General features: G+C 42.7%; 1 long non-coding RNA gene across 3 annotated transcripts in view; it reads left to right on the top strand.

The window, feature by feature from the left end:
* LOC148687614 (uncharacterized) overlaps positions 1-22734 on the top strand; it is an 82283-nt gene that overhangs the window by 14388 nt on the left and 45161 nt on the right. The window contains exons 2-4 of one of the 3 annotated variants that reach the window (XR_015949344.1): positions 2299-2375; positions 10287-10380; positions 11841-11978. This is a non-coding gene — a long non-coding RNA (uncharacterized LOC148687614). Of the gene's footprint in view, positions 1-2298; positions 2376-10286; positions 10381-11840; positions 11991-22734 lie in introns of those variants that run through there. The other 2 variants (XR_015949342.1, XR_015949340.1) reach the window with 2 other exon arrangements.

Here is a 22734-nt window from a genome sequence, read left to right on the forward strand (position 1 = left end):
CTTGAACTAATTTTCTACTTAGATGTTCCTCAGTGGATCTTCTTTCCTGGACACCAAATTGTTCTCTGCTAAGGGGGAAGTAAATGAGCATCTAACACCACAGGAGCCTGTTCCCTGGAATTCCACTCTGGAACTGGCAGCTAGTGTTCTTCTCTTTAATATGCTATAAAGTTAGGACAGCTAGGAATGTGGTAAGAGGCTAGTGGAGCTTAGGCAGGCCTTCTTTGGGGTTCAGAAATTGTAGTTAATTGTAGTTAATTAATTGTTATTTATTTTAATCTTACATACCAATCCATGCACATAATAGCAAGGATTAAAACTCGATGTTTTAACACAGTTGATTTTTCCATGTAACCATTGTATCCTAATACCCACATATATATTGTGCTTTGATTTTTCATTTAATATTGTTTGTGGCTTATATGTACATCTTTCATACTCTGGAATTAAAATAAAACGGCAGTGCCAGCAAGTCCAGCTATGTAGGCTCAGCATTCCCATCTGTGTCACTCCTGGGCCAAGATCCATCTGAGGGTGGGGAGGGGTCTCAGGGAGGGCATTTTGTCCAGGACAGCCTCAAGCCTAGACATAGTCCTGCTGCAACTTAACATGTTGGGTACCTTCAACTGAACACTAGCATCAGGGCAATAAAATAGGAAATAAGAAATAAGAAAATAGAAAATAAGGAAATAATCATTGCAATTAACTTTCTAGCATTCATATATGCCTTTTCCTTTTGAGCAACCTAGTGAAAAATATCAATAGTCTTATCTGTTTTAAGGAACGTGTGTGTGTGTATGTGTGTGTGTGTGTAGAGAAATCCTTATAGAAACCAGCATGTCCAGAGATCTTAACAAAATTTTGTTTCAGGTAGCAAACTAGCTGCTGTGCATTTGCTTTTGAGTGCGTCTCTCTGAGGAAGGAGGGGCATTCCTTTTATAGCTTGAAACATGTTATCCTGTGTCACGCAAGCTGTTCGCGTTATAGATGCAAACATTCCAGTGTAAGCTAAGCTTATCTTGTGTCTTTTCCACCGAGACTTGTGGGTTTAGTTTTCTTGAGTAGTTTGCCTGAACATTGTCCAGTAAGACTTCATCTTAATTGATTAGGACTTGGAACGTACTTTCTTGGACAAATTGCATTCTGATGAATAGTGCACTCTCCCTCACAGCTGGGCTGCCAGAAAGCCAAGATATTATTTTCTGTCTAGCAACCATCCCAAAGCGACCCTTAGGTAAAGTTCAGAATCCAATTTCATTTTTTAATTCATTTAATTCAATTCCATACATTTCAACACTAAGCGACTGGAATATGATTGGCTCCAAAAGTTTTACCTTGAAAAATTTCGCTGTGATGTATTCCATCTTCACCTACAAAATGTCCTATCTTTGAAACCATTCACTATAACTACAAAGTATGATGTGGTGGCTGAGGAATGTTTCTTTCCCTTAGGTAGGGAAACACTGCCATCCTAACTTCAAGAGAATAAACACTGGATTGTTTTAATTAATTTTATAAGATTACGCCAAAAGCCTAAGACCAAGCAGAGGAATGATTATGTGACTCTTCTCAAATGCCTCAAAGGATACTGCTTTTCCATATTCCATTCTCCTTTGACCTGTAGTGGGTCATGGAAAAAGTGAAGTATCTGTTGAATGCCCATATGTAGTGTTGCAGCATTCCATTCTTAATCTGACCTCAGAGCAAGGAAGGAGGACTGTATTTCAAGCATACTGGTCCTAGTCCAACCAAGGTTAGCAGTGACCAGGCCTATTTCTTATTGAGGTAATAAACCTGTGTCTGGGCTGTGCCACTCCAAACTGCAGAGGAGAACTCATGTGATTGAGTACCATTGTTGCATTTAGAAAATTAGATGCCAGAGCAAAAAGATGTAGGCTACCCTGACATATGTTGAGAGAGAGAGAGAGAGAGAGAGAGAGAGAGAGAGAGAGAGAGAGAGAGAGAGAGAGAGAAGGACGGATGAGCTGCTTCTTCAATAAGAACTTACCCCAAGGGACAAGCTTATTTAAAAAAAACTCAAAATAGTCTTGATCAACTGCAAGTCAGAGACAAAGAATAAGAGAGTGTGTGTATCCTTTTGCTCCAAATAACCCAGTTAAAGCTGATTTTTGTGTCTGTGGGTAGAAGAATATGGCCACCTTGCTAAACAACCCTGCTTATTGTTTACATTAGACCTGTAAAACTTGCAACTCAGTAAGCCGCATCATGCAACCCACAAGCTATATATTGTGTGCTTGACAGCTCTTCCTTCTTGTTCCTTCCTTTTTGTCATTCCAGGCAGACTGCAGAAACAGATTAATTTATTGAGCCAATTCTGGGCTACCATGCTTGACAGGTGTACATCAATTTCTCTGGTGAGCCATCGATTAAATTACGGTATATTGAATGTAATATGTGTTCGATATTTATAAAATATGGATGACCTGTTACTGTTGTGAACAACTTTGAACTAAGCTTTGTTACTTGAAAAGTAGCACACAAGTATTAAATAAAACAAAACAGTGCTTAACATATATAATCATTTAACTTGAGACGAAAGGAGCCTCCTGTTTTGCCAGACATTATTGACTTACTTCTTTTCTACTTATGATTCACTTTCTCCTGGCCTCATGGAAACTGCTTATACATGAGCAGCTCACACATGGCTGTGAGATATTCCTTTGTGACCCCAGGATTCCACTGGGGGCTGGTTGTGTCGGTCTTTCCTACAGAATTGGAATACAAAAGGAATTCCCCCTTTCCCCTTTCAATGCAGTGCTCATTCTGTGAGAAAGAGCCATGTGATTGATTCCCATGTGCGGCAGGCTGAGGGTCATCCAGGAGGTGATTGGAGATGTAGAAGTAGCAAGAAATGACATGACACTGGCTTGGGATCGAAATAGCCACAACAGTAATGATATGTAAGTCGGCTTTGGCATAGGCATTCAATATATATCCTGAATCAGCCAACCTGGTCACTGGCTGATAACTACCTCAGTATTGATCATGGAGTTAAAGGTCCCTCTGTGATGCAAATCAAATAGGGTGATACCACCAGGTCGCCATTGGGGGGTGTTATATGGCCCATTAGCCCCTGTATGGGCTTCTGGACAGAACCCTACCCTTGGACCCCTTTAGCAGGTACCCTGAATTTGATCCTGGATCATGAGGTGAGGCACCCACAGCTTGGACTAAGGTTCCAATTCAATGCCCTTTTCCCAATAAAAGTTGTGAAAGTTGCTATTTGGAAGACACCCTCCCCATCCCAGGCAGGGTCAATTGGTCTGCAGGCAACTTCCTCCCTGACCCCAAAATTAGACCGATTAATTCCACAGCCTGGCCATACACATGCACTGCCTACCTACCTCTTGGCAGAGCCAACAACATACAGAGTGGGAAGGTGGGACATCTGATTCCAACTGTGCCACATGCTTGCAGTGCAGCTGGCTTTTATGCTATGGCAGTGGACCTGAGTGAGGACTGGCTCCACCAGGTCTGTTGCCAGAGCACAGCCCCCGCTCAAGGGCCATGATAGGCCCATTTGAATTTGAATTTTTTTGGCGGACAATCCCACCAGCCACCATGACTGGCCGAGACTGAAAGTGATGTCAGCCTTTCCTACCTGCACCCCCCCCCCCCGTGGCTCCCCCATGGTAAGCAGTCTTTGTGCAACAGAAAATAACATTTAAAGGGCACCATAAACGATCTGTAAACTGAAGTTTCATTTCAGTTTTTTTGAAGTTCGCATATCACATTCTTTTTATTTTAAGCTTTATTGTCACTGAGGGATCCACCCAGACATATGTTAATTGCCATTTTAATTTTTATGGGGAATAAGCAAATCCACACATCAGTACGTCAAAAAAGTAAGAACAAAAATTCATGTGAGATGAATTTGTTAAGTTAACTAGACAAATTATAATGATAAGAAGAACTGCAGAGGTCAGAGAGAGTGGCTGGGGAAACCCAGCCAGATGGGTGGGGTATAAATAATAATAATAATAATAATAATAATAATAATAATAACTACTACTATAAAACAGTACATGGAAACAACTTACAGTGCAGTCCTAAACATGTCTCCTCAGAATATGTAAGTTCTGTTGAATTCAGTGGCGCCTCAGATTGTGTCCTCAGTCATTTCCCAACATAATTACTGGTAATAGTAAAATTCTACGATATTGTAAAGTACTAAATCATGTAATTAAGGGCCAAAACGAAAATAATTAACTGCAATAAAATATATCCCCTGCTTAAACTTTAGATCTTAGAATCATAGTAGAGCTGGAAGGGACCTTGAGAGTCATCTAACCCCCTGTAATGCAGGAATCTCAACTAGATCATACAGGACAGAAGGCCTTCCAATATCTGTTTTTAAAACTCCAAGGAAGAAGGGTCCACCACCACCTCTTGTGGGAGTTTGTTCCACTGTCAAACGGATCTCACTGTCAAAAAGTTTTTCCTGCAGTTTAGTTAGAATCTCCTTTCTGGTAATTTGAATCCAATGTTTCAGGTCCTAGCCTGTGGAGCAGGAGAAAACAATCTTGCTGCATCTTCCATGGGAAAGTGCTTTAGTTCCTCATAAGGCCCTTTATCATCTTGGTCATCCTCCTTTTCACACATTCCAGGTTGTCAATATCCTTCTTAAATTCTGATGCTCAGAACTAGACACATTACTCCAGGTGTGGTCTGATCAAGGCAGAATAGAGCGGTACTATTACTTCCCTTTATCAGGGCACTATAATGTTGATGCAGCCTAGAATAAAATTACCTCTTTTTCCCACTGCATCACACTGTTGTTAAACAGTTCACCCTAAATGGGATAGTGGAAAATGTGTATAAGGATTAAATGCTTTGTCAGTGTAAAGACAGTCTTTGCCCTATCCTTCCTCACATGCTGAAGTGCACAGAGAGGAAAGGAGAAAAGTCATCTAAGGATAAACGTCTGGAATGAAAGATAAGACTGAATCTTGGAATTCTCTGGTAGTCACAAACAAGCTCTTTATTTACATTGCACATCATGCAGGATAATGCAAAACAAGTGGCTTGAGGTAATTCCAAGAGAGAAACAGACAATGGAGGGGGAAATTGAATTCTGGCTGAGAAACAGAATGATTTCAAGACATGGTCTAAGTTTCCTTTCAACATGCTAATCCTTGGTGTTGACAACCATGTGTTCTCAAAATGCATGAGACTGAGACTGAAAAACGCAGCAGTTAGAATTAAGGTAATCAGGAGATACCCTCACAAGATTGCATTTAAGGTTTTGAAAACATGCTGCTTGGAGGGGGGTGGCGGTATTTCACATCTGGTAGTCTCTGATACAATGTTCTTTGCATCCCTAAACTTCTCCTCTTACAACAACCATTCTTAAGCAATGAAAACTCATTTATGTGACCCTTACATTTATGAGCCTTGAGCTGCCTAGTAATGTTGAGTTCAAAAGGGCGGAATGAGTGAGTTTGCTTGGCATCAGATTGGAAAGCAGCACTTCAAGGTGGTTGAATCAAATGGGTGTCAAAGAGCTTCAATGTTCCACCCATAGCCATTACACTAGAAAACAGATCCTGGAGAAAAGGGGCTTGGCAGTCTGTAGTGCAGGGGTGGGAAGTTTGCTGGACTACAACTTCCGTTGGCCCTGACCTTGTCCATGCTGGCTGATCAAGTGTTGGGAATTGGAGTGCAACAACATCTAGGGCCACAGGTTCTTCTTCCCTGATGCAGGGTCATTTTGTTGATAAGTTGTTTCAACTTTATTCACCACATTCTTGCCTCCACCACAGATACCTTTGTTGGGTTTGCTGGCCACTAGTTTACTTCATGACTTGTGTTGGCTGTGAGACCATATATTGGCTGTGAGTCCTGGAAGACCTTGCAGGCCTTTTGCCGCCTGGCCTGGGAAGGTGGGGCCCTGACTGACTCCAGCTACAAAAGCTGAACAGACTATTGGGCTGGGGTGTTGTTTGTGGGGCGGTTGTTGCTGTTGGTTTTTGCATCTTTATTATAGATCTTCTTGTGATTTATGTGGAAACTGTTCAGTTTGATTGTGTATTTTTTATGTTTTATTTATTGTTTATGACTAATTTTGTTACGTTGTAGTTATGTATTTTTTCATGTCATAAGCAGCCTTGAGCATGGTTTGAACTGTGGGAAGGTGGCATATAAATAAAATTATATATGTATGTATGTTCCTTCAAATGGTGAAAAATGGTGCTGCATAATTTATTTAAAGTCCAAATGTTTTAGGAAGGTAGGATATTGAGATCCCTATTTCCTTCAAAGGGCTACATTTGCCAGAGTTCCCTGTGAAGGGAGTTTGATTGTTAAACCACTCTGGGAATTGTAGCTGCCAGAATTCTTTGGAGGAAGCCATGACTGTTTAAAGTGGTAGCTTAGTGCTTTAGATGCATGGTGTTAATGTCGCCTCAATCTCAATATATAAATTGTTCTAGGCTGGAATGTGAACCCAGTGGCAAAACATGATCAGAAGGGGCAAGCACCTGGACAGTGGGGAGAGCAGATACTGACAGGGGTCAGCTGCTGACTGGACTACCTGAATCTAGCTATTAATGCTTGCCCTAGAATGAACTCTGGAATTAGAAAGGGCGCCACTTGCTACTGCTGAAATTTCAGCACATGTAAGATGTGGCTGGCAGCATTGCCTGGTGCCCCTCAAAAGTCCCACAACTTCATTGCAAGTCTGGTTCATGCCCAGAGAATGTGGATACTACTAGGGTCTTGGCAGTGGAGGACCAAGTGCTGCTGCCTGACCTGTGCCTCTGATCTCAGGCACCGTCATGGAACATAGAAAATTGTCTTATACGAAGCCAGACCATTAGTCCATCTAGTTCAGGATTGTCTTCACTGACTGGCAGCTTCTCTCCAAGGTTCTAGGCAGGGTTCTTTTCCAGTCCTATCTGAATATGCTAGGGATTGGACCACCTGGGGACCTCTTCTTATACAAAGTATTTGCTCTACCACAGACCTGTGATCCTTCCGGATGGTAGTAGGCTGCTGATCCTTGCCAGTGCCACTGTCTGCTTGCCACTTGCTGCCATGTCACCATTGGGATTGGGCCCAGAGGTGGAACATAGGTAGGCGTATCTGCTTCACTTCCTCCTGTCTTCACTTCTCTTTCTGGGACCAAGCTCCACTGTGAGATGAAGGCAGGCTGCAGTGATAGCAAAGAAGAAAAGGAGCAGCAGTTGTTGTTGCTCTTTTGCAGAAGCAGCTGGATTTCCTTGTTAGGTATGTTGTGGGAAAACGGAGTGCTGTATTTCCTTCCCTCAGTTCTACAGGAAACCCCCTGAGGGGGGGGGGCTCTGGACAGAAGGGCCCTCGGAACTATGGAAAAGATGCAGGCTCTGCATCAGGGATGGGGAGCTTGTGACTCCACAGATCTTGCTGGAGTACAACCCCCATCACCCTTGATCATTGGTCATGCTGGCTCAAATTGATGGGAGTTTGGAGACCAACAACATCTGGACAGCCACAGTTTCCTCACCTCTTCTCTACAGTGTCAGAGTAGCTGGGCTGGTTCCAGGACTTTGGGGGGGCACTTGGACAAGATGCTCTCAGTAGGCCCTCCTCCAGCTCACTGCTGTTGCCCCTGCCCATCTGGACCCCTCAGAGAGGACAAGGTATGCAGAGGTCCCTGTGAGTTATTGTCATCCTCTTTCTGCTTGCTTGAAGAATGCGGGTGACAGGGAGCAACTGGATAGAGGAGGACCAAGGGGTTCTAGGCCATTGGAAGTCAACCCTCCAGCTGGGTTGGCAGTCCTGGCAGGTGCCTGATAACGCTGAATCCTGATGCCATTCCTCCCGAGTAGCTTTGGTAGCCCTAGCACAATAAAATGGTTGTTGGTTCAGATGTACATTTCATATGGGGATCAAGAACACATGTGGAATGAAGTGGATGAGCTCACACGTAACAACTAGTATAAACTTGAATATCAGAAGCAAACGCTGAAAGCATTAACTGATTTACCAGATAAGAAGAAGAGCTAGAATATAGGTTTTGGCAGATTACCACTAGCGTCATTGTCTTGCTGCTATAAACTGCCAAGGACACTTCCTAACACTGTGGCCAACTGATACATATAATATCTGGTTAAAATCAACAACATCTATTGCATCTATTTGGGGGTCAGTGCCAACATTTAGTTGTTAACCCTGATGTAAAACTGCTAAACTCTTCCTCCAAAACTGTTGACAGGTCCCAAAATGTAGAATGAGTTATAATATATGCTATATTGTGTGTGTGTGTAGTTTGGCTTTGTAAAACAGATGTCATAATGGCTTGACATGGAATTATTGATGATGAACACAGTAAGACTAATTAGAACTCCAGAGTCCTATGTGTACCACCAGCAGCCAGCCGTACACTGGAATGTGCAATTGGACAAGCAGGCCCTGCAGTGACGCAAGATGCTGCCACGTGGAGGCTTCCTCTTTCATGCTGAGAGCAGTTCTGTTGACCCCAATAACGCTCTGGACGATGTGCACACTTGGCCTGACAGCAGGGAATGCTTCGCAGTTGCTCTCTTGAGCATTCAGCCCTGAAGAAGCCAAGAACGAATTCTAGCTCTCCTCACAAAACGGGTTGTCCCAATACATACACTTTTTAAAAGAAGGATAAGAAAATGGGGAAACCTCCAGGAGCCTCTTGTTTCTTAAGATGGCGTTGTGATGGGTATGACACCTTTCACAGGAGTGGGTGCATTTGTCATGTGGTCTCTTAAGGTATGGCAGTAATATACCATGTTTCAGTGTTCACCTCTCTGAGGCTGCTATATACCATCTGCGGCAGTTGTAACTCTCCCAGAAGTTAAGCAGATACAGTATAACAAAGCAAATATCGCTTATAAAGCAGTACTTGCATGTTGCAGTATTTGGCATGCTCTCTCACTGGAGGTGGATGGGGCAGTGCAAAATACTATATGTAGGTATGGTTTCCCTAATCTATGGAGGATTTATCAACATCATGATGGGTTCCTTAGAGGGATTCAGAAGGGTATGGAGCCATGGACTGGTTGGACGAAGGCTCAGAACCCAGGGATTGTTGGTGGGAGAAAGATGAGTGGTCACAGGGAGAAGAGGAAGAAGACTGGGAGGATGAGGTGTCAGAAGCTGAAGAGGTAACAGGACTTAGTGAGCTCAGAGAGTCTGTGGCAGAGAGAAATCTAGAATCAAAATCAGAAGCTGGAGCAAGAGAAAAGGGAGGCTAAGAGGCAGAGATGAGTTCAGCTGGGGAAGAGGCATGGGTGCCTCCCTCTCCTGCTGCAACAAGCTCCTCTGTCCCTTGGTCTCCCAGAACCAGGAGAGGCATGAAGAGTCTGAAGCTAGCTTTGTGCAGGTGCAGTCTCAGACTGCTTAGAAAAAACCCTGGAGAGGAGAGGACCTAGGCAGCTCTGAGGAGGTGACGATCTTCAGTCTCGGCAACTGCTTCATGGAGGAAAGACCCAGTGGAGATGAGTTGCTTTGCTCTGTGGTTTATGCTTCAGGGATCCCTTTGCATCTTGACACTCTGCGATCTGCACTGTTTCTCCACATGTGCTGAGCATCCATGAAGCTGTCCACTGTTCCTGCAGTCCTCTGGATTAGGGCCCAAATATTTTTTATTCTAGAATCTGGATAATGAGAAAAGTTTCAAATCAAAGTTTCAAACTCATGTCTAATATGGATTGTAAAAGTCACACATACTCTCCTGGCCAAGAATAGAGAAAGTGCTTGTAATGTTCTTCCAATATTTTAAACAGTGCTTGGTGGAGTCCTTCGATGGAAAAGTACTTCTTTTTGTGTATCCTGAATCTTCCAACATTAGGAACATGGTAAACTGCCTTATACTGAGTCAGGCCATTGGTCCGTCTATCTAACTCAGTATTGTCTGCACTGACCAGCTATGCCTGTCCAGGGTTTCAGGCAGGGGACACTCCCAGTCATACCTGCAGATGATTGAACCTGGGGAAATCTGCATCCAAAGCAGATGCTCTGGCACTAAGCTGCAGCACTTCTCAATCTTTCAGCTACAAGGCCTGGAGTCCTAGGGTGGTACTCACCATGAATCCTACCCAGAGTGGACCCATTCAGGTTAATGGGCATGACTAATTTAGGTTCATTGATTTAAATGGGTCTGCTTTGAGTAGAATTTAGTTCAACTACCACTCCTAGTATTATGGGAGAGGAAGAAATTTTGTTTTTTATCCACTTCTCCCACACCATGCATCATTTGATAAACCACTATCATGCCCTGGTTTTACTTCCTTTTATTATTATTTTTTTTTCAGAAGACAATACAGTACAACTCCAACGTGGAAGTGCTCCTAATATGTTGCAAAAACACCAAACAACATGGCAAACTCCAGCAGAATTGCTATTTGTGTACAACATCCCCCTTTTATCAGTTTAATTATGATATGATCTTTGTATTATTATTTTTTGTTTTTCCTTCGCGGAACGTCAAGGGATGGAATTTCCCGTATCTGTTTAATTTCAGGCACCCTTTGTCAGACACTCCCAGGGTTTGGCTTGTGCATTTCGCCCTCCCCCCTTCGTCCCATATGGGGTTGCCAACTTTTTTTTACTGGCTCTGCAGCTATGCCTTTATAACAGCAGCCTGACACACAGAAATTATGCAGGTGAAGGTTTCTCCCTCAATTTATGTGCGTGCCAGGAAAAGCAGTGCCTGCTTAATTTCTTCCTGTCAAACTGCTGCTCCTTCACTGCTGAAGCTAACATGGGAACTCTGGGGTGAGACTCCATAGCATGCTGGAGGCTGGGCTATAGCGTAGTGACAACTTCCTGGGACTGTGCTCTCAGACCTCAGAGTCGTCTTCAGGCACAGAGAGAAATAGGGGTATGCAACATCACTCACTGCAGTTGGCAGGCAGTGTGTAGCCTCTGAATTGGCCAGGCCTGGTATAAATCCTGGGAGTCTGAACTTCTGCCCTTGCTGGGTGAGGACAGCAAGTATTGGACATCTACATGTTTTGCAGTTGCTTCTGCCTCTCCACTAAGTGCCCTCAGAGATTCTGGGTTGGAAAACACACACACACACACACACACACACACAATCTCTCCAGATCTGGCTTTTGGTAGAGCTAGATTTGTTCATTGAAAATCCTTTAAGGCCATGAACAGATGATCCAGGGTAGAGTTACTTCCCAAATCTGCCCCACCCACCATTTGTGGTCATGCCTTGCAGACACACAAGTAGCTGGATGCCATTTTTCACTTCAAGGGGATATGTAGTTCCTGTATTGAATATAAGGGGTGGGGACATACACTGGGCCAAAAAAGTCCCCCACCCTTTTAGCATATTCTTTCATTTGGGACTCCCAAGTAAGTGTACTTAAAATGACAGCTACATAGGAATTGTAAGGATTTGCCACTATTTAGTACCTTACAGAAAGAAAGTTATTATTACTGATGTTCTGATAAAGACAGAATCAAGGAAATCAAAGCTTTCTCTGCAGTTTAGTAAATAAGGAAAAATGTGTTTGCTGTCAGGGAACAAACTATATTGCTAATTACTATACCTGTCACCTGGCATATTTTATTTCCTTTTAGATTAGATTAATTTTTTTTCAGTGGTATTGGACACCAGTAAGACTAGCTAAAGTTTTGTGTTAAAAATGCTGTGGGAAGCCTGGATGTGATATGCATGTATAGTGGGGATGTATTATTGTACAAAAAATTAGCATCAATATTTTCACGGTTATTTCTATTACCACTAAACAACCCTTGCAGCCTAATCCAGCATTAACACTTCTTACACTGGACTTTACCTCAAGTTGTCTTAAGGATTTTAAAGTATTAATGGGTTTTTTTCCTGACTGCAGCATGCCTGGTGATAGCCCAGCAATGGAAAAATCAATCAGAAAGACCCATGGCTCTGGTTTAATGCTGTGTGGAATGGGGCCTTAGCAGAAAGTCTTAGCTATCATAGAAGAGTTATGCAAGGAACTTCCAGAAGAGACAAATTTGACACGGTATAGCATCCTTTTATTTCCTATGCAAATGAATGTGGAAGAGATTTCTTATTGCCCATTACTCAAACAGCAGCACTCTTAAGTGGCGTTTATTACCTTCATACAATACCATATGACAGTTCTGGGGAAATGTGTTGCTCCTGGTTGAGGGAGTTGGGTCTATTTAGTCTGGAGAAGACTGAGAGGTGAAATGATAGCCATCTTCAAATATCTTAAGGGCTTTCCCATGGAAGATGGGGCAAGATTGTTTTTTTGCTGTTCTTTAGCAAAAAAAAAAAAAGGAACCAATGGATTCATCTGACAAGAAACGAGATTCTGTCTAAGCATTAGGAAGAGCTTTCTGGTGGTAAGAGCTGTTTGATAGTAGAAGGTGGGGAACTTACCTTCATGTATGTGGGTGGGTGCAAGGTTAAACAAAGGTTGGATGGTCTCCTGTCTGGGATTCTTTAGCTGTGATTCCTGCATTGTTGGGCTAGATGTCCTTTGGGGTTCCTTCCAACTCCACAATTCTATGATTCTATGATTCCAGATTAGGTAAAAGTAAGGTAAAAGGTAAAGGTAAATGAGCCCTGGGCAGTTAAGTCCAGTCACATCTATGGGGTGTGGTGCTCATCTCGCTTCAAGCCGAGGGAGCCAGCATTTGTTCACAGACAGCTTTCTGGGTCATGTGGCCAGCATGGCTAAACCACATATGGTGCAACGGAACGGAAGCCAGAGCGCACAGAAACTCCATTTACCTTCTGTTATCTACTTGCACTGGCGTGCTTTCAAACTGCTAGGTTGGCAGAAGGTGGGACAGAGCAACGGAAGCTCACCCCGTCGCACGGATTCAAACTGCCGACCTTCAGATCAGCAAGCCCAAGGGACTCAGTGGTTTAAACCACAGCGCCACCCACGTTCCTTGATTGCAGGTTATCTTGTAGTTGAAGGAAGTGTGGGATAAGGTACCGTAGCCCTCGCAAAAGAGCTAATCAATCAAATAAGCAACTATGCATGTCTCTGTTCATTGCTGTAGTAAACACCTATGAACATTAGAAAGATAAAGAAAAGCAATAAAACAAGGGAAATAGGACCTAAAATACATGTGTGCATGTATGGGTGTGTGCAAACACATACACCTGGGCCATAGTTACTCCATATGGTTATTTTGAAAATTGAGCCGTTTTGCTTTTTCTGCTCTAGAGCCAGAGCCAAAGAAATAATCTAGGCTGCACACCAGCACAAACTAAACAAGCACATGTGTCACCCAAGGCAATAAACAGCCTGATAAATGATGTGATGATAGGTGACTCCTCCTTCCCTATATAAACTCCAGCTACTAAATGCATTGGCCGTGTCACAAACATCATCATTGTGATCACCTTCCCCAACAGCTGTATTATTACAGAGTTTCTTTTTTCCTTTTTGAAAAATAATAATGTATTTATTACTACTGGCCTTGTATATAAAAATTCTGCCTTGGCACACAAAGGAGGTAAGCCAAGGGTTCGGTTCCCCATCCTCATAAATACAATAATGATTCATCAGGGGTATTACATTACATTTTGACTATTTGGGGGGAGGGAGGGGGAGGTCAGCATTCTTTTCTATTGGGCGAACTGGTTGTGTGGATCAACCCACCACAGTCACCAACTGTCAGCATATCCACATGTGGATTTTACAGAGAACTGTGCTTTGGGAAAAGTGTAAAAAAACTTGTTTCGAATGCATCTTTTAAAGTTGTTTTGATGGCTCGGAAAATAGGCTGCAAAGAGAGGTCACAATGAACCTATAGTGTAATAGGAACACTTCCTGTCTGAGAGGCACTTGATTTCATCAGGAGGAAACAATGGTGTTTATAGAGGCAGAGGCAGTAGAAATAAAACATCTAAAAAAGCCAGACTATTTAACATGACATGGTGTCAGCGGTGGCTAAAACCTGCTATGAATTAAGCAACAAGCACAGAGTCCACAAATGGAAAGAACCTCTGGCACCTAATGTGTATTAGACACATCTGGTCTACTACACATTACATGGAATGTTGTTGTTTAGTCGTTTAGTCGTGTCCGACTCTTCGTGACCCCATGGACCATAGCACGCCAGGCACTCCTGTCTTCCACTGCCTCCCGCAGTTTGGTCAAACTCATGTTCGTAGCTTCGAGAACACTGTCCAACCATCTTGTCCTCTGTCGTCCCCTTCTCCTAGTGCCCTCAATCTTTCCCAACATCAGGGTCTTTTCCAAGGATTCTTCTCTTCTCATGAGGTGGCCAAAGTATTGGAGCCTCAGCTTCACGATCTGTCCTTCCAGGGAGCACTCAGGGCTGATTTCCTTAAGAATGGATAGGTTTGATCTTCTAGCAGTCCATGGGACTCTCAAGAGTCTCCTCCAGCACCATAATTCAAAAGCATCAATTCTTCGGCGATCAGCCTTCTTTATGGTCCAGCTCTCACTTCCATACATCACTACTGGGAAAACCATAGCTTTAACTATACGGACCTTTGTCGGCAAGGTGATGTCTCTGCTTTTTAAGATGCTGTCTAGGTTTGTCATTGCTTTTCTCCCAAGAAGCAGGCGTCTTTTAATTTCGTGACTGCTGTCACCATCTGCAGTGATCAAGGAGCCCAAGAAAGTAAAATCTCTCACTGCCTCCATTTCTTCCCCTTCTATTTGCCAGGAGGTGATGGGACCGGTGGCCATGATCTTGGTTTTTTTGATGTTGAGCTTCAGACCATATTTTGCGCTCTCCTCTTTCACCCTCATTAAAAGGTTCTTTAATTCCTCCCCGCTTTCTGCCATCAAGGTTGTGTCATCTGCATATCTGAGGTTGTTGATATTTCTTCCGGCAATCTTAATTCCGGCTTGGGATTCATCTAGTCCAGCCTTTCGCATGATGAATTCTGCATATAAGTTAAATAAGCAGGGAGACAATATACAACCTTGTCGTACTCCTTTCCCAATTTTGAACCAATCAGTTGTTCCATATCCAGTTCTAACTGTAGCTTCTTGTCCCACATAGAGATTTCTCAGGAGACAGATGAGGTGATCAGGCACTCCCATTTCTTTAAGAACTTGCCATAGTTTGCTGTGGTCGACACAGTCAAAGGCTTTTGCATAGTCAATGAAGCAGAAGTAGACGTTTTTCTGGAACTCTCTAGCTTTCTCCATAATCCAGCGCATGTTTGCTATTTGGTCTCTGGTTCCTCTGCCCTTTCGAAATCCAGCTTGCACTTCTGGGAGTTCTCGGTCCACATACTGCCTAAGCCTGCCTTGTAGAATTTTGAGCATAACCTTGCTAGCGTGTGAAATGAGCGCAATTCCAATTACATGGAATAAGGAGGTACAAATATGGCCAGTACAACTTCAGACTGAAGGTGGATGACACATTTTCTAACATTCACCCATGCAAACACAAAAGTTCTGCAACAAACCACTCCCTTGTTTATTATAGAAAATATGACCTTACCTGCAGTATGGTGATGGAGCTGAGAATTGTACCATTTCTTTCTGCATAATGCATGTATAGAAAAGCTCTCAAACTTCTAGGGAAAGCCCAGAAACAGTACAGTTTTGCAGGGAGAGAGAAAAGCCAGCATAGACACAAGTAATGCAAACTTGTTATAAGACTGACAAAAAACTTTTCCAGATAAGGTGATGTAGTAAAAATCATTCCTATGCCGAGGGATGAAGATGGCTGATGTGTTGATGAGAGGTCAGCCATCTTTGGAAAGTTAAGCGGCTTATCTTGGCCCAGCTATGAGAACCTACATGGGGGGTTGTGGGCCGCTCAGGGGCAGAGTGGCATGGGCGGACCCTGTGTGTCCTCAACCATCATATGGCACATCTTGACAACATGATTGCACTATTTCAGAGGCTGGTGCATGTTGGCATGACACACAGACATGTCTTGAAAAGCCATGTGGAATGCTATATTCAAAGCATCCATTCACAAGTGAGCACAGGGATTGCTGCTTCCAGATTCTCTGCCGTTGTTGCATAGTAGGCAGCTAATAAACAGGAAACTAAGGCTTAAAGGGAGGCAACCAAGACTATACAAATGAAAGGGGAAACATTCTAGGAGGAGATAATTCTGGATTAGAATGAAAGGCCAAAGCTGGTTTTTGATTGTGTGAAACTGTAACCTTCAGCATTTGACAGGGGAAAAATGAGCCCTACTTCTCTGTTGAACTTTGCATTGCTAACTTTAGAAAGTTTGAATAATATTAGGTGTTTGGAAATCAGGGATTTCTCATTTTTGTAAATGTCATGATGCTATTTCTGTTCTTTTTGGCACTTTGAGCAAGACTTGTGATTTATCCAAGAGATGTTTTAGATCATACAAGAGATGTTTTAGATCATGATTCAATATCCTGATTCATCCTACTTTGCAAATATTGTTTCAGGGTACAGTGGCCGCAATCTAATTTTCCAAGGAACAATTGATAAAGAATGCACAGTAATTAATGCAAAAGCCCACAAGTTCTTACTTCCTAATTAGAGGAAAATATTGTTTCAACTGAATCATTCTTCAGTAAGCCATTCTCTTGAAGAGTGCCGCACAACAAATTCCATAAATACATAAATACTACCCCCCCCCAAAAAAAGCCAGTTTTGGGGGAGTTGGCAAATAGCAGCAGACAGTAAATGATAAATTGCATAGTGGCTTGTATGTGTTGAGTAGGATATTTTCCTACTGCCACTTTTGAATTCAAATCATGCCGAGATTTTAAAAAGTATAATGCTGATTGCATGAAAAAATCATATTACCCTTATTGTAGGTCTGAAAAGTATATTTATATAACCAGATAGTGACATTTTTGACATTCCCCCTTGCCTGGAGTTAGAGGGGAGAGCAACATTGCCACCTTTTGGTCAGAAAGGACCTTTTACATGGTCTCTTACTAATGCATATTTACATTTACTTGTTTCATGAATCAACCCCGGGCTTTTTTTTCAGCAGGGACTCGCCGGAACTCAGTTCTGGCACTTTTCAGGTGGGCACCATTGTCATTATAAGAGAAAAAGGGAAGTGTTCATGGTGAGTTCCAGCACCTCTTTTTCTAGAAAAATAGCACTGGAACAATCTAAAATGTAAGACAAAGAAGATTTGCATGTTTGTTTCAAATTGATCCTCCATGCTGTTTTCTGGTTGCTGTGCTCCTTTCTTTGTTTTCTGTAGCACATGTGTATGTGTTTGCACAGAACAAACAACTTCAATACAAAAAGGCTTCAGTGCCATTTTGCTATCTGCTATCATGTAGGGGAAAAACATGTATGGAAGGAGGCAGAGCAGGGTACATTTTTTATGCTGCCAAAGGTCTATATCTCTCTCCCGACCCTGGCAAAAAAAAAAAAGAGCATTGCTGTTTTTTCATTCCAGGCAAGGCCAATTGGCTAGTTGGTCCAGACCACATTTGGTTGAGAGATGACTGGTCATTCATCAATTGCCTGAAACTGGTCTGTCTGTGACATCTGAAACATATCCTGTAAAACAAAGTATGTCCTTCCCCTCTATTTTTTAAGACTGTTTGTAGCAATCTGGGTTCCTGAATCTGGGTCTTTGCTGAATGTCCAGTTTTGTGCTTGGTCATTTCTCAAGGAAATGGTTCACTTTGATAACCTTACAGAGCTGCTGGACCATAAACCAAGAACTTATACACACACCACTAATAATAAAACATATGTTGTTTTCCACATTTATTATGGTATCTTTCTGACATACATACATGAGAAAACTTGGTATAGGGGCCCCTGACCATCAGGTCCAGTCGTGTCCGACTCTGGGGTTGCAGCGCTCATCTCGCTCTATAGGCCGAGGGAGCCGGCGTTTGTCCGCAGACAGCTTCCGGGTCATGTGGCCAGCATGACAAAGCTGCTTCTGGCGAACCAGAGCAGCGCATGGAAACGCCGTTTACCTTCCCGCCGGAGCGGTCCCTATTTATCTACTTGCACTTTGATGTGCTTTCGAACTGCTGGGTGGGCAGGAGCTGGGACCGAGCAACGGGAGCTCACCCCGTTGCAGGGATTCGAACCGCCGACCTTCTGATCAGCAAGCCCTAGACTCTGTGGTTTAACCCACAGCGCCACCTGGGTCCCTATTCTTGTTTATAAAACCCAGTTAAGCCTTTTCTTATTATTCTTGTTCATAAAACCCAGTTAAAAAAGAAGAGTCAAGAGAGGACTTCCAATCTCAGAAATGAATCTAGTTTATTGTGGTTCCTCCCTCATTATTTTGCCATTTTTTAATCTTTATGGGGGGTGTTTGATCTTCATCCTGTTGTGAAATACGTAGAAAGCTACCGCAAGAAAGCAGAGACAGAGGCAAAACAATAAGAGCAGCTGCCGAAAGGGCAAAAGAAGAGAGGAATCTTAAACATCCTGTAGCTAAACAAACAAAACAGGAAAAAATTATTATGATTAACTGCTTAAAACAAGGCTCAGGCTGGAGAACATAAAACTTCCATGTGTGAAATGAATGCAGAAAGCAACATCTCCCCCAGGTTTAGAGCCATAGAAAAGGAATATCTTGGACTCCAAGCAGATGAAGGGAACACAGAGTATATATTCATCCCAATTATAACTACTTAATATTTATTTAACACACCAATGTGCCAGCTGCTGTACAGACAAATGTCTTGGTCTATCCACAGGCTTAAATCCTGAATATGCTTCTGAATGAACACATTTAGAACCATGTTGCATATAGATCTTGTAGCTGTTTTCTCCACAATGCAAGCTATTCATGTTTAGAAATGCTACTTCTGGTCCCTTATTCAGTGAGCATCAAGTTGCACACCTGGGAAGAAAGCAGTTCCTCTCCCAAAGAAGAGAGTGGGAAAATGCACTTTCAGCAAGTGCATGAACATCCCATAAACTGGAGACATTTTCCAATGCATGCATGCAAAATGTGACCCAGTAATGTTCACTCCCTGGCCATCAGCCATGCTATGTACAGTGATCACATACGCAGGCATGGGAAGAGCACTTATCAGCCATGGTTAAGCACCAGTCAGTCCATAGCAGGATGTAAGGAATCGTGACAGTGAGTTATTCTGCTCTTCATGTGATTATATTGCTCCTGCCTGCTACCTGCTCTTAAGGAAGGAAGACCCAGCAGAAAAGAGTGAGTATTCCTGCTGTCTACTCCTGGGGAAGACAATGTGGCTGCTGATTGGACAGGAGTCCAGATTTTCCAGTTAAGTTTTACAGAACTACTGTCTGGCTTTTATATTGCTCATTGGCCTCAAGCAGGAACATGAGGAACAAGATGCCATTCCAATAATCTCTGAAGCATCTGAGGTAGGGAATTACCATCTTAACTTCGCTAGTTACTATGAATCGACTCCTCAGGACTCAAGGAATAAGGGGTGCACACACCCTGATTAGGAGAAAGCACTTTTTGTACCCTCAGAGGCACTAATCTCTGTATTAAATTGCTCTGTTTAATCTACTTTTCTGTGTGTGTGTGTGTGTGTGTGTGTGTGTGTGTGTGTGTGTGTATAGGAGGTGTGGTGACCCAGGACTCATCCACACTTACCTTTTGCCCCACGCTTTCTAGGCACAGCCCTGCGCTTTAAAGTGCCGTATCTGAGTGCTCCTCCCTGGCATTTCCCCCGTGAAAACCTGCTCCTTAACATTGAAATGGAACAAACGGCAATTTGGGTTTTCCGCAGACCTCTGCTTAGAAACGTGGCATGAAAGAAAGTCTGGGTGAGCCCTCAGTTCTCTTTATTTATTTTTTTAAAATATATTTATTGAAGATTTTCAAAAAATACATTTATAACAACATTCCATCATTAATATGTCATTACCCAAATCCACATAAAAAATACAAAGCTAAATAAATAAATAAAAAAGAAATAAGAAAAAAAGAAAAACAAAAATACCAGGAAAAAAGAAAGAAAAACAATTTTATCAATATTACTTATTCATAACTTCCTGACTTCCCCATCCCTCCCTTCTCGAGTCTACCTTATACCTAATTCACACAGCTTTCAAAATATTCAAAAAAGCAAAAAGCAAAAGAAAATCTATCTAATATTACAAATCTATATCTTAATACTATAATGCCACATTACAAATCTTATTCCTCACCTAATAATCTTTTTAATTATCCTTAGAATTCATCTTTATATCTATCTCTAATTATTCCCCTTTAGCCTTTAATTTCCCCCAAAAGTACCCCACTTTATTCCACCTCTAACATCTATCACAAAAATAAAACATTCCCATCTAAATCCCCCCTCCCTTCCCCGGATAAGGTTTCCCTAGGTGTCCCGACCAGCCCCTTGATCCAATCCAATTTCAGACCTTTTTAATCCATCCATCGATTAAAGCTCAATATATCTTTCAACCCACACCAACTCTTGTCCACTCCAACCCATACCACTCTCCCATCCTCCCATTCTGTTGTACGAATTCTTTAGCCCATCTCCCATACCAATCATCATTTTTCATGCTTTCCACTCCCAAAGCATAACCACTGCATGGCTTGCGCTCCCCTTCTCCCACTAGAGGAGTGCATCTCCATACCCCTTCTTCCTCTTTTGCCACAGCATCATAGTCTCTGTTTGGGACCTGTTCTCCTTCTCTCACTAGGAGAACCTGTTCCCAAATGTCCTCCTCTTCCAGCGCATAATAATTCAAATCTAAGTCCTGTGCTTCCTCTCTCACCGGTTGCCCCAGGTTCCAATTCTTCCGCTCCTCCTGTGTCTCTTCTTCTATTATAATAAAGTTCTTATTTACCAAGTCTTTTGCTTGTGGCAACAAGTTTTCCTTTGGTGGTGGAAAATGATCTTCCTCTAAAGTCTGTCTTTTGTCTTTGTGCAATTCCCATAGTATTTCTTGGGCTAGTTCCAACAGACATTGTACCCAGTTCTTATCAAGTTGTGAACTCTTTGCTTTGTCTGGCTGCATCCTTTGTCTTCTCGTATTTCAAGCCTGGTCTGGGTTGTTGTGCCCGAGATGGTGCTATTTCTTCTTTCCTCCTCCTTTATTTTTACTTCCAGAATATCAAAAAAGAATTATATATATACTAGTCCTTGCTTCTCTTTAGCTTATGTCCCTCAGAACTCTCAATTTTGTTACAGTTCAAAAAACCAGACATTCAAGACGTTTGAAAATATCATTCTTGCTGTTACATTGTTGCATCATAATGGTGGCCGGTCGCAACTTCCTGGGAGCCGTTCCCAGATTACAGGGAGGTATTTCCTTTCCCTTTCAATATTTTGCAGATCCGGATAGCAAATCAATCCTCTTTCCCTTGGTTCTGCTTCCAAGTGAAGAGATTTTAGGTCCACTTTAAAAGGGAATTTCCACTGCTTCAATTTATTTCTTCTCAGCTGAAGGCAAATTAGCTGTAACACAGTTCGCTCGATACGGGGAGCGGGGGGAGTGACCTCCGTTCCCTTTTATACTCCCCTCCCTGGCCAAATCTGCCTCTGTCCAAATCCAAAATTGTACTCATGACCCAGTTTGTATTTTTGGAGGTATCTGACGCTTCATAGCCGTCAGCTTGGAGCTTCGCGCTGCTGAGTTAGCAAATGGACCCAAGGCTTCATCCCGTTCTAACTGCTCTCAGAGCTCTGAAAAAAGAGCTTACCGGGCAGCGAGCGGGACTTCGCAAAGCACTGCTGGATCTACATGACCCCAGAACGCCCGATCTGAGGTTTTTCCGGGTGACCGCATTGCTCGAGCGGCTCACCCCTTCCTCAGCGGCGCTAGGGACCTCGGAGCCCGAGGTTTCCCTTGCTGATCGGTGAGGGCGCCAGACTGGAAGTCCCTCAGTTCTCTTTATTTCTTGGCTGTAGTGGGGTGGAGGGAGAGGGAGAAGAAACAAATACCCACAAGCTTCCTTTCCCACTTCCTCTGTGTTTCAAGCTTTGCTTGAGTCTGGCTTTCTGGTCTTTAGTAGGGACCAATCCCTTATTACAGGTTTGCAAAATGTCTAAGGATGCTAATTCCCAGTCAGATCACTTTTTGCAAACAAAGGCTGGACTTTGTTGGCAGCATTGGACAAAGGCTGGACTTTGTTGGCAGCACTGTTAGGCAGAGTGAGGCTATTTAACTATTGAAATATGTATAGGAAAAGTTAATTGGCATCCATCTGTCTCGGGAGACAATGGAAGAGTGCATCTTCCATTGTACAGGATAGCAGGGCATAGTAGCAATAGATTGTATAGAATAGGAGGGTAGTTATTAATAGTAACGGTATACAATTTTATTGAACTACATCTTTCTGTTAAGCACTAGTATTTTTAACAGTCTAGTACTTGATTATTGTACTTAACTATATAAATAATTAAAGGTGACTGCACTCCAACTCCCATTAGCTCCAGCCAGCGTGGCTAATAGTCAGGGATGATGGAAGCTGGACTTCAACAACATCTGGAAAGCCACCCCTGTTCTATAGAATAGACTTGCATAGGTTGTGTGGCATACAAGGGGCATGATAAACTTTCTGCTTTTTGCTGCCTGCCTAGGACTGCAAACATGGAAGTGGGGATTGCTAAACACCTCACAATCCATGCTTGGATCACTGGTTGTGCAGCCAGTTCTATAATGTCCATTACAGCTGCTCTAACTTGGTGTAAAAGTATACATCTTTGAGCATGTGCAAATACTTGGAAATAATAATTGATTTGTTATTTTCTTCATTCCTGTTCCTTTGGCCTCCTTCCATCATCTTGGGAGCCCTCACATGCATTAGTTTTCTTCTGGTTTTTCTAATGCGTGCACAATGACATACACATAGCTGACACTTCAT

Source organism: Zootoca vivipara, chromosome 1 (genome assembly GCF_965207765.1).
Source record: "Zootoca vivipara chromosome 1, rZooViv2.hap1.1, whole genome shotgun sequence".
Classification (NCBI taxonomy): Eukaryota; Metazoa; Chordata; class Lepidosauria; order Squamata; family Lacertidae; genus Zootoca; species Zootoca vivipara.